Source organism: Anguilla anguilla, chromosome 1 (genome assembly GCF_013347855.1).
Source record: "Anguilla anguilla isolate fAngAng1 chromosome 1, fAngAng1.pri, whole genome shotgun sequence".
NCBI lineage: Eukaryota > Metazoa > Chordata > Actinopteri > Anguilliformes > Anguillidae > Anguilla > Anguilla anguilla.
In genome coordinates this window covers 68,009,185-68,021,890 of record NC_049201.1, presented here as the reverse complement: position 1 = coordinate 68,021,890, position 12,706 = coordinate 68,009,185, and the positions used below count along the sequence as shown (strand labels likewise).

Genomic DNA, 12,706 nt, shown 5'->3' with positions numbered 1-12,706 from the left:
CCGCATATTTCTTGGTGTAATTTTTCTGTTATAATACAGGACATAAATTGTATAGCTCATCCACACCGACAGTAGTCAGTGTTTGCTCTGCCGCAGCGCACCATGTATCTATCTCACATTATTGACGCAGGCAGAGCCCAGCTAGCTGGCTAGCGGATAAACGTTGGATGAGGTACTTTTGTTAGACCCTCTATGGTCGGCAGAAGGAGGCCCGTGACCCCTCCCAACTTAGCTGCGACCGACCAGTCTAGTCTCCCGCATCCTTTAGAGTTGAAGAAATAGGTTTTAGTGGTAATGAAGACACCATAATTGGTTATGGACGTAAAATACTTCATCATGACCTAAACCGTTAGAGAAATGACATTTACAGAGCGCCACCGAAGCTGCCAGCAAGCATTACGTGGTAAGACGTTTGTCATTTGATATTTATCATAAGCCAGTTCAAGTGTTGTCGTCTGTAGACAGTGCAATACAGTTCGGTAGCTCGTGGTAGTATCCCATTTCATTTGCAGTGTTATTGCTAAGCTAATTTAGCGGCGCTCAAACGAGGAAAGAAGGATTTGCTGTACCGCTAACGTTACAGAAATAGCTAAATTCACGTGCAGCGTAACGCTATCTAGCTAGCTGGCTATCTAGCAAAACATACCCACATTTCTTGTTAATATCAAATGAATACCGCGGTGCCGCTCTTTATTTTTCCTGCTAATATTAGCTGTATAGCTGGCTAGGTTATGATACGAGATAGGTTTATTCATTTAATGCAAAAGGAGCAACTTACAGTTAGAATACGTTCGTGATATCTTGGATGTTATTTCAATTCAGAAATCGATAGGTAAACGCTAAAACTGTAAATATCGGCATGTAGTTGGCTTGCTTATCATTTTTTTTAATTGATGTTTTTTGCTGGGTAGCTATGCAACAAACAACCTCTTATATTGTCATACTGCACATGTGCATGAAGTTAGAAATTCGCAAAATGTAATGGAATGCATGCAGTTCAAGTGTGTGTTCGCGTGGGTAGAATTACATGTGGTTTGTGCTACGCTAGTGCTATCCGTTTGCTCGGTCTGTGGTAAATGCGTCCCATATGCGTTTTAATAATGATACAGATCGTGCAACAAGCAGGACATACTTGGTGTGAGCTTGTTCAGACTAAATTTGAAATGAGATATTAGGAGCTTGCACACTGGGTTTCAAGTGAGAAGTTTGGCAAAAATAAATGTAGTTCACTAGCTAACGTAATGCTTTAAGCTAATTTATCTGTATGTTCGATCCCCAAGCAAATATGAGATGCTCCTTTGATTCGGGGTAATATCGTAGTTTAACCTACATAGCTGCTGTTTTTGAGCAGTATAATGCACATCGCATTTTAAATTGATATCTTAAATGAAATGTTTAGAACATTATTCACGCTTTTTAAAAATCATAGAGTATGCAGTGTTGGAAGGGATACTCGTTTATTAGATGAACCCAGAAATGTAACTAGCTTGCCTCTTATTGAAGAGACTAGCCTATAGCTTACGAAGCTTCGACGCTCTGTGTCGTTGATCAGTCCATGGAGTCTCCACGCTCCCCATTATATGGCAGGCTACTGCTTTAACACTGGATTACATAAACATAATGAAGTACTCTTCTGGTCATTGATATTTTTGAAAAAGAAACGCAACAACACGTGACTTTGTAACCCTTGTACATTCCTTGACATTTGTCCTGAATAGGCACTGTATGTGCTGGCTTTATTCCCAGTCAATCACTGTTCCTGTCTTAATGGTTTTGTTTGAACTTTTGATTGAAGTAATAGGCTAATACAGCGTGTGGTTAAAGTAGGTGGAAAAATCTGTTGCTTTAGGGCTCTTCCAAGAGATGTATACCATTAAATTTGTTTTTGGATTACTTTTCAAAGTTTGGTCATGCAGACATGATGTAACAGTATCTCAGCGTTAAACAGAAACATCAAGATAAGAGAGGACTTAAATGTGAGTGCCACGTTCTGTGCATTCTTGAGATATCTTCCAGGTCTCCCTTAGATATAGTACAAAGTTAGATACATTTGAACTGAACAGAGAATCCGAATCATCGTCATGAATACCACTATTTGGACCTGCATTTTCATCTTCTAATGCAATATTGTTCGCTATTTTCTGTATCATTTTCATTGATATTAATAACTGTCCTGTAAGCAATCTGCTGTAATTAACTTCATGTTCATTGTTAGTGTTACAATGTGAGACAATGTGTCCCATGTGAAATGTAGATATTTAAAACATTACATAAACAACATAAACAGTGTGGAGAATGTGTATTTACTCTGTGTGTTTCTGCAACTAAAGGGTGTCTACAGTACATATTCAGGCATAAAATGACATTTTCGGAATATTCTGCCTTCAACTAGCCTATGTGTACCTGTTTAAAGATAATGGGAAGCGAATGCTTCAAGGAAATAGCTCTTGGTGTTATTACAGTGAATTTAAAAAGCCTCCAAGGAACAGCCTTGCTCTGGTGTGATTATCAACGGACATTTTTGACCCGCGAATGCTGTTCTGCTGACATGCGGAAAACGTAGGGGGATGGCGACTCGGGTGCCATTTGCTACCCATCATTCTGAGCCGGTGAGCCGCGAGACTCGGACACACTTGGGCAGTCTGACGTCCACCTCTGGATGTGAGAGATGAGATTACCATTTCGTGTGTGGGGGATCAATAACACAACGGCATTATAGAAACAATATGTTACAAATACTGCACTTTGACCTGCTGGGAAGTGAATCGCATGAGTTGTAATGCAATTCCAGGGGGGAGTGCCTTATGTCAGAGGCAGTTGTAGTGGTGCACAAGACCAGCTCAGGAGTACCGGCCGGCTTGTAGTTTCTGCTCAGCTGAAGCCTGTCATTACTGAACAGTGCATTTCCCCAAACACAGTCTTACTCTACTGAGGAATATTGCCAGTGCAGGTTCTTAATTACAGTTTCCCCATAGTTCTCTTAATCATCTACCATAATCTGAGCACCTATTAATTGAATTGACGGATTGAAAGCCTGGAAATATACATGTGGATGTTTGATTATTTCATGAATCTTATGAAGAGAAAAATCCACCATACTCGCATCCTGCATTGTACTACAGAACCAGGACTAAACTCCACTACCCTTATTAAATTAATTGCTTATTTGAACAGCCCTGTTAATTTTCCTTGCTTGTTCTTGAGAAGCTAGCAATTAAGGATCTTGTTACAGGCAGGACTGACCCACTGATTGCACATCTCTCTGAGGCATTTACAGCCACTGTGATTCTAGCCAGCTGCTTTGTTGCAGGATTTATTTCCCTTTATCTAAACCTTATCTAATTTATGAACAACCAATCTTGTTTTCCTAGGTGTTGAATTATGAGGTGGTTCTGAAGAGGTCTGAAAGGATGGGTCCTGGGTCCTCAGGCATGGGGCTGCTGTGGTCCGAGGGTACTGAACAGGATATGCTCAAATTAAGGGGGGGATTTCATTGGGTACTTTCTCTCTGACTCGTCACCACGATCTTCGTGACAGACGAGTTGACTCGCTCTCCTTTCTTACCTATGGTTCAGATAATAGCTGTGCTGTGGCATGTCCTGTCTCGTTAGGAATTGCAACTGTACTTGGGAAGCGTTTCCTTACGTTTGATAAAGAATTGAGTCTCCTTGCCCAAATGAATGGACACATGTTGACTCAATTGTAATTTGAGTGATAATATTCACATAAGAGATTAATTTGGTTGATGGCTAAAAAAAGGGTTTATCATGAATTAGGGGCTGTAGGCCTATTTATTGATATAAGGAAAGGAAGCAAGCATGGTTTACTTATTTGTTTTAGTTCTGACTGCCAGCCTGCCATCAAGTTTTAGCATGCTTTTTGTGTTCTCTGGAATATTTTTTAGGGCCAATTGTTCATTCATTGCCCATTTTTTATCATGCTCAGAAAGGCAATGTAGTTAATGTTAGTGTTAAAGATGACTGGTGGTTATGTGGGTACATAATGCAGATCACAGTGGCAAAGTCACAGCGACTGACTGGCCCAGTCAAAAATAAACAGCAGTGTTTCCCTCAGAGTATGCTGTGCAGTAATCTGACTGAAATTTGATGAAGTCAAAACTTTGTCAACAAAGTGACCATTGTGTGGTTTCTTGTTTTCAAAATAATATGATGACATAGTCAGAAATGATGACAAGGACACTTAAGGTAATGAATATTGATGCAGATCATTTTCCAGTACAGAATCAACAGTAGCAAATAGATTTTTTCACCTTATATTATTTACATTTTTTTTTTTTTTTTTTTTTTTTTTTACAAATAGAATGATACAAAATCAAAATATTAATTCATACCCCGTGGCAGCATAATGCTTAATGTTTCTATCTAAAAGGGTCTGTATAAGAGTTTCATTTTTGATATCCCTATCTGTACTTGTTTGAAAATAGGTGGTGATATTAGGCTAAAATTTATCTTGTAAATAAAGAATTAAAGAAGTCTGGTGCTGAGTGTGCTTACAAATGAAATGACCGAATTAACTTGGATATTGTGCACACATGAACCAAAGGAAAGGAAAATGTGCGGGAGTGGCGTGGACTTTAGCGGAAGGGCCAGTTTGATAAATAAGAGCTCTGCTGCAGGATGATGACGGATATTGTGCTGATATTCTCTGCTGTAATTGGCTCAGCATTGAAGGCCAGAATTGACCTCTGACCTGCCCCTCCTCCAGTTTCCCTGTTTCAGGGGCACTGGCTGTGGGACAGAGCCTCTTCCCTGGTGTGGAGAGTCACACAAGCTGGCCTGTGCTCCGGGTCCAACCCTTTTCCCCCAGCTGTTCCTGACCCTCACCAGCTGAGAAGGGCTTTGAGGAACTGCTTTATGTATCTGTCAGCGAAACCGCTTAGCCAGCTGTGAACTGCTCAAAAGAAGGCAAATCCAAGCCATAAATACCCCAGATCAGGAAGTGGGCGTGCAGATGGAGGATCCGAGCTGTGCTGTGCGGCTGTGTGCCTCCCCCTGCGTGGTAGAGCACTTATCCCAGGTGCACACTCAGGGGGGCGAGTGGAGAAGAAGAACACTCATGACTCCCATCACTGTCACCTTCAGCAAAGGGGTGACTGCATGCCTGTGTGACCTTGACGTCCTTTATTCTCTCTCCGGCCTCATGCTCCCCTCTGTCCTCTCGCTTTTATATAACATCTCTGTTTGCTTCTCCACATAGTCTAGACCGCATATCTGTGTAGTCTTGTGCTCTGCTGTTGAGCACACAAATAAGTCACAGTCCCTTTATGTTAACCTCATGATGTTGACCGTGATAATAGTATTTTAGCTGCTCATTGTAATGTCAGACTGTTTGCCGTGACCATTAATTTTATGTTATGTGCAGTTAGCCTGGGCGTGCATCCGTTTATTGTTCTTGCGTAGTCGGCCAAGTTAGCGCTTGGACATCTGCTGCTAAATAAAGGTGCTGTCTCTTATAGAATACCTGCCTACCTCCCCGGCCTCAGTAGTGAGGTCACTGCGTTTCTGTTTCCATGAAGCAGTGTTGGAGATTGGTTTGGAGTGGGTTAATGCATCACAGCCACGTGTCATAAGGTTATATGTTCCTCCTGTGTTACGCAGCTAAATTTCAATCAGTATACACACAGTCTGCCTTTATTTCATTGTCAGAACAGTTGATCACTGTTCCTTGTTGAACTCGTATTATGCCATTTGTGTTTGCTGTGTAATAATTCAACAGTCACACAAACATTGCTTCCTTTTTTTAACAAAAATGCCTTATTCTGTTTCCAGAGGTCAGTGACCTAATTCTATGTATAGAAGCTCAGCACAACAATGCTTCTTTGAGTCTTGTGTACGTGTGACTTAAAAAAAACAACCTTCCAGGATTCAAAGTGCCCCAGGCCTGAAATTGCACTTTATTTGCTGGATTTGACATTGTCTAATGCGTGAAGTGGCCAGCCCTCAAATCTGCCTCTGTTTTCTGCCATTCAGTGCAATAGCCTCTGTCCCAGGGCGCTAAGAGAACGTAGGTCTATTTATTACGGTTTTGTTATTAGTGCATTTCCACCACGCGGAGGCCTCCGAGGAGTAAATCTGAGAATGCTTTTACCTCAGAGCCGTCATCCGGTAACCGAGTGTCTAATGCATGGGTTTGGCATCGAAGCCAAAGCTCCCGGCCCTTTAACGTGCAGCCTCCCAGAGTGCTGTGTACAGAGGGAGCTCCATCGCTGCACGAGAAGCGCGGCTCTGCTGTTGGGTTTCTGGGTCCGAGTCTTCGGAATCGCTAACCATGTCCCACGCCCCCGGCAAGACTGACTAGCAAACGGCCGATTACGCGATTCTTTGTCACCGTCTGCTTTGCTCCCTTATTTCGCATCCAGTTATTGTATTTGTATCTGTATGTCGTCGCCGTCCTCCTGAGCTGAACTGAATGGTCTTACGGCGTGCTGGGGAAATTCCTCTTGCATCATTGGGTGTGTGCATGTATGCACGCGTTAGTAGAACATACGTGGACATGCATGCACACGTTCGCATGCATGCAGGCGCATGTCCTGATGGATGCGTAGAGAGATTTTACAAGCTCCCCCCTGCTCAGCATGGGGAGTATATTTATCCAGCGTACTGCTATGATTTCACGTCTGCTTGCCACATCAAACCTGGCGACCGCTCAAAATAAACCACTCTCCCTTTCTCTCTCCTCTTGCACTGTCTCACGGGCTCTCTCCCCCTCGCCTTTCCTCCTGTCATCCATCTCTTTAATCCCTCTTCTTTTCCCATTGGTGGCTGTGCAATGGTTTTCTCTCAGTGTGAGGATCATGGACACACTGACAGACATATGGGCTCACATCAGCTAACACCAACACTCGCACAGGGTTTAGCAGTGATATACACGCTGGGTCAGAACTGAAGGACCCTGTGTTATGGTCTGTTTTTCACCCACTACATCCTCTTAAGTTTCAGTGGCTTTTCTGTCTCTGCTAGCTAAACTCAAACCCTGTGCATCGCTGGCTGCTCTAGTGCCTGGAGCAGGTGAACACAATCTACTCTTTAGGCCTGATTTGTCTCTCTCTTACATGGGTAAAAGTAGAGAAGGTGACTATTGCTGTATTTGTATCTTATTTTCGGCCCATTTTCCCAGCAGTTGCCCTTAACCTGGGTGCCTGTGCTCCTTGTCTTTAGAATAAGCATGACTGTACCTGGCGTGAACAATGAAAATTTAATGCCTTGCTCATGCAAGCGTCCCCTCTGTGCCGGATTCAAACCCGCAGCCTCCTGAGCGCGTGTGCTGTGCCTGAAACATTACACCATGCTGCTGTCTTGCAGGGCTTGCCAAATAGTGATCTCATGAGGGCAGTGTTAGACTAAGGGCATGTTCAGCATCACCATAGGAATTGCTTTTGTGCACTGATTTGGTTGCTAGCTTGGAAGGAAGTTGTTCATTGCTACCTAACAAAACCCTGGAAATCCTGGGACGGTTTTCGGCAGGCTTCTGTAGATACGATCATCGGACTGCTTATAAATATTAGCGTGAATGACCCTGCAAGTCCTTTGAATACCCTGCTAGTAAAGGGGTGGATGTTCCGTTGTTTCCTGTGATGTAACCGTAAACACAGACTTTATTCACCCCAGCTGTTCTGCTGTCACACAGCAGGCTCCACCCACCACCTCTTGCGGATGAAGAATGATCTCTTTCTGTCCGCCATTGTATTTCTGTGCCCCATTGTGTTTTGCGACGGTCTGTAAAACTGTGACGAGGCTGCGAGAGCGAGTGATGTCACAGTGGGGAAATGAAACGCTGATCAAACGGTGATGGAGCGCAGGCCGCTGCCTCGCCTCCCGTGTTTAAAGCGCGGCGGTCCAACGCAGCGCCCGTCTGCCCCTGGCCGTGTGACCCAGGGGCATTTCTGAGCGCCCTTTAAATAGCGCTGCCCGCTGGAAATAGCCCTTCCTCAGGAGCGCTGACAGCCGCGCAGACACCGGAGCCACGTGCCCCACCGAGCGCCGGCGGCGGTTTCGGGCGAAGCCGGGCCGGCACGAGCACCGGCGAGGCGGGCGGGCGCTCCACAGCTGGCCTGGGACCCCGAGACCGGCGTCCCGCGGTGACACGGGGGAACCACGCTGCTGTCCTGGGAGATCGTGGGAGTCCTCAGAAGCTGCATGCAGGTCACATGGCTAGCGGCTAATTGGGGCTTTCCTTTTATTGTTTATTGTTTTTTTTTGTCATTGTTAAAGCTTGATGGAAAGCGTGTTGAAGTTCATTAAAGAAACACATTTACTATCGGGAGTATGGGGCATTTGTGTTGTTGAGCCTGCATTACTGAACGTCTGGTTGTTCCCTGGTGTTGATATTTAATGGCTGCAGTGGGTTTTGTGGTTGTGTGCTCTGGTTTCATGTGTGAAGGAGAAGCCTTTGTTGTGGTATCATTATGATGAATGAGCCAACATTAAAATGGTCTTTTCTGAACCTTCTACCACCGGTATGGAGTGGTCTTAAGTGGGTGATTCATTGTTGACTGTTAGTCTTACCTGCTTTATGCTGAAAATGCGCCTTTGCCAGTTCATTGCGACATAAGCGAGACGATGCTCGAAGAGCGTTTGGAAAGGTCTGTGCCAAATATAGATTTAAGTGTTGTGCTTCTAGCTGCGTATGATTGAAGTGGGCAGTGTAGTTCTTAAACGGATCAGGTTTCAGTCGGGGTGTTTTTTTTTCTTTTCCTTCCTTTGGGTGTTTTAATGTGTATTAAATGTATGAATAGGTTACATTTCCAATGAAGCATTTGTTGTCTTTGACATTGGGTGACAGGATGTTTGTAGTATTTGTTTTAAACAGGAAACATGCACTGTTTCTGCTAAATGTATAAGTATAGCTTTTTGACATTTTTTTCCCCCATTTATTTTCATTGGTGTGGACAATTGGTTTAAGGTTCACTTAGCTATAAGACTGATCAGCGGCTAGTGGCTACGTGCACATAATGGATGTAATCTCCTATACGAGTGAGCTGAATTTAGCAATGTATTGCTTTGTTTGTTGTAGTAGCCGAACATTGCTGAATGCAGCTTACTGTGGGGATTTACTCGAGTGAATCACAGGGGAGGACCCAAAGCTGGAGGATTAGATGTGTATGAGGCCTGTGAAGTGAGCCGATCTCTGGCCTGGCGTCGGGGTTGTGGATGATGCGCTTTCCGCTCGGCCTGTTAATGGCCGCCGTTGTTCGCCCGCGGGCCGCGTTTGGTCTCCAGCGCCCGGCGCTGTTTTTGTGTGAGTGCGCGCGTGATGACATCACATGCCCCGCTCTCAATGAGCCATTGTAGGCCGGCCCAGTCTCCCATGAGAGTGCCATTGTCGCGGTGCCCCCGCGTTGGCGTGGGCGCCGCTGTACCAGCTGGGCATCTCTGTGGGCACCTCTGTTCACCCCTCACATTGGCGCTCTGAATGCCCGTGCTGTCAGCTGCCTCGGCTGTGGCGTAGACGTGGGCGCAAACGGACGAGTCGGCATCACTAACATTTACCCTGGAGAAGCGGAACCTGGCCACGTTCCACTCATATTATACCACCATTGACCACCATGGCAACGGTCATTGCAGCAACCAGTTGGTCATCAGTTGTTGTTTTTTCTTTTCTTTTTATTCAAGATTTTTTAGATGGTGTCCTGGACTACGGACTGTTAGAGAGGCCTGATGATTGGAAAAGACGTTTCAATGAGGGGTTTAAAATTTCTGTGGTTTAGGTTTGGTTAACTTGGTTTGAATTTGAAAATCCTGACTTTCATAAAGCTTCAGCTGTGTCATGCTGTCTGGTTGAGATTGCACCATGCAGTGTGAATGTGCTCTAATTTCCTTTAAAATTAGACTTGCTCCAGGGGTAGTTCATTAGGTTTCAGAGGCGGGAATCGCTTTCAGCCGCTGCCTTCCAGGCAGTCCAGAGGTTCATGGCTGATTTTTATTCATGTTTTTTTTTCGGTTGAGGTTCTGCCATCAGTAGGCATTGATGGATCTGAAGGGGATGCATTTAGAAGCAGTAATCAAAGGAGATGCTCCCGGAGGCATCACGTCCATGGCTCTGTGAAGATGGATGATTCTGAGATGCATTAGGCTGAAGATGAGAAACTATCTTTAAAAAGTGTCTGATATGTGAATGACACACCCAGTACCAGAGACAACGCCAATGCTGGCAGTCCTAGTGAAGGCTTTACAGGTCCCGTTGAGTGAATGAAGGGCAGTGGACAGGGTCAGGTTCTGGAGTGGGCGGGGTCAGGCGCAGGAGTGGGTGGGGTCAAGCACGAGAGTGGGCGGGGTCAGTCTGGTGAATGGGAATGCCTCTGTGGAGGCGGCTGCTGAAACGCCAGGGACTCCAAATGGGCGCAGTGCTGAGGGGTGGCGGAGCGCTGGGTGAAGCAGACAGGACCAGTACAGGCCACTGAGGCAGCTGGGACCTGCGCTGTCCGAGGAGCGCAGGGGCTTATGGGTAACTGGCAGGCTGAGTGGCGCCGTGGTGCTCGTCTCTGCCGTTTCTGCGCAGTGCTTATCGGCTTCACACACCTGGGGGTGGATTCTGCTGCCTTTCTCAATGGGCTGGATGAGGCTTCTGTAATCTGCACACAGACAGACAGATACACACACACATATTTATACACATATTTATACACATACCGGCATGCGCATATACACACACACACACACACACACATATGCGCGTATTTACACGCACACATATATACGCACACATTTATACACACATTTATACACAGATGTACACACAAACATATATTTATACAGTACATGGCACATAAACACGCACATGCACACACACACACACTCTACACAGCTGAAGAGCAGGGTAATAATTACTGCTCTGTCAATACACGCTATTTACAGTAAATTGGGCCTAATGAGACCCTCAGGCCTCGTGAGTCCAGCTTTGCCCCCAGCTCATTTCTCTGAGTGTTCTTTTCCTGGTCGTTTCGGTTTTTTAAGGCCCGTCAGTCTGAATGGGAAGATTTAAACATCACGCCCTTTGCATTCACACACTCAGTCTCAGTACATTTTCCTCTGTTTATTTTTCATGCTCATTGTGCTAAGTATTTAGCTGAGGGAGGCAGAGTGGTTCGAATTTTTACTCTTGTTTTCATCTTCTTTGACCCACAATTGACTCGGGTTGCTGTTATGTAATTCCTTCCTCCTCGGGGCATGAATGCCAATTTATTATGTGTCGCGTAGTGGGTTTGTGTTGTTTGTTTCCATGCCAACCACCTGCAACGAGGAGGAGGCAGTTCCCAAGTGGAGGCTAAAGAGGACAGTGGGGGTGTGGCTGCAAGAGTAACTTTTTTCTTTTTCTTCCAGTGGTTTCTGTTGCTGTTTTGATCCCTTCACAGTCTCCGTGCTGTATACGGTGAATAGCTGATGTCAGTTGGTTTTCAGCATATTTAGTATGTTCTCTGAATAAATTAACTGCACGTTGAAGGCTTAAGTTTAAAATATGGAACCCTTTGCTGGTTTAGATGGTAAAAGTGACATTTGAAGGCATGTTTAGCCCACCCTGTGTTAAAATTCAATGACTGCCTCATTGGCTCTTGATTTCCTCTTACCATATCCTCCTCTTACTCAATTTATTTCAGATGATGTGGGTAATTCTGTCATTTCTTTAATGTAATTCTTCAGGTCTAAAGCGTGTTGGATTCAGGGCACATTGTCCACCCTTGGGAAGTTCCTCATGTTACTTCCTCTCGCGCTGTTGACGTTTTTCCGTTTTGATTTTCTGAAGTGCAAAGAATGAGTCAGATTGCACTAACCTTCATCCCAAATTCGGATCAGCAGAACATATGCAAATGTACAGTCTGACTGCGTCCTGACGTACTTGGTAATCACATATCATATTTTTAAATGCCCATTTGTAAAGTGTACTGTCAGCAAAAAACATCTTGACCAGTGCCTTGGCAGACTCACTCTCTAATCTAAGAAGGTTTGCTTCAAATCAAAGTGTTAGGTTTTCTCAGGCATGAACTGGAAGCACTTAAGTTTGCATATATTTGATCTCGGATGTTTAGCTACCATGATCGAGACCATGAAACAGTTTCCTCCCTTGGAAATTCAACCGGCAACTCTGAATGTATCCATTGTATCTTTGAGCACCAACTTCTGTATTTTACGGTCTCAAATTTTGATGCCAATCCTTCCTGTGTAAGGCGGAGTCGCCACAGAAGAGCCATCATCCGTTTACCGCTGCCTCTAGGAAGTAGTTCATGAGAAAATGAGTGTCAAACGGGAAACAGGTTGCTGGTGTTGGTTTCCTGTTTTGACGTTAACCTCTCACTCTGAGCTTGAGTTCCTTTGCTTTCACTTTTGGACACGTTTTATAGGCCCTGGTTGCGTTTGAGAATCACCTGCTGGCAGAATGAGCTGATGAGAGGGGTCCTGGGCCTAGGGAAGGTCTTTTTTTTCTGTCTGTTGTGAAAGCATCAGATGAGGGAACGTGTAGCTGACTTGGGCACATTTGTTTGCCAGTTCCTGTAATGCAACTTCAGCAGGACAATTATGCAAGTGTCATTTACTGGTAGTTTATGAGCCCTACAAGAACCAGATCCTGTTTTTACAGTCTATGTTTGTTTTTTGTTTTTTTAATTGAAATTGGCTATTGCACCAAGTCGGAATCGTTTGGTACGGTACTGCATGTGTAAAATTAAAGTGGTTGCAATAATAATCAGGCTGAT

At 44.7% G+C, this 12,706-nt stretch overlaps 1 protein-coding gene across 3 annotated transcripts in view; it reads left to right on the top strand.

The window, feature by feature from the left end:
* Window positions 1-94: 94 nt before the first annotated feature.
* Window positions 95-12,706, top strand: part of LOC118208030 (DENN domain-containing protein 4B-like) — a 38,582-nt gene continuing 25,970 nt past the window's right edge. For 2 of the 3 annotated variants that reach the window (XM_035382298.1, XM_035382304.1), the window contains exon 1: window positions 95-403. The gene's annotated coding sequence lies outside the window, so the exon portion shown is untranslated. Of the gene's footprint in view, window positions 404-8,044; window positions 8,163-12,706 lie in introns of those variants that run through there. The other variant, XM_035382312.1, reaches the window with a different exon arrangement.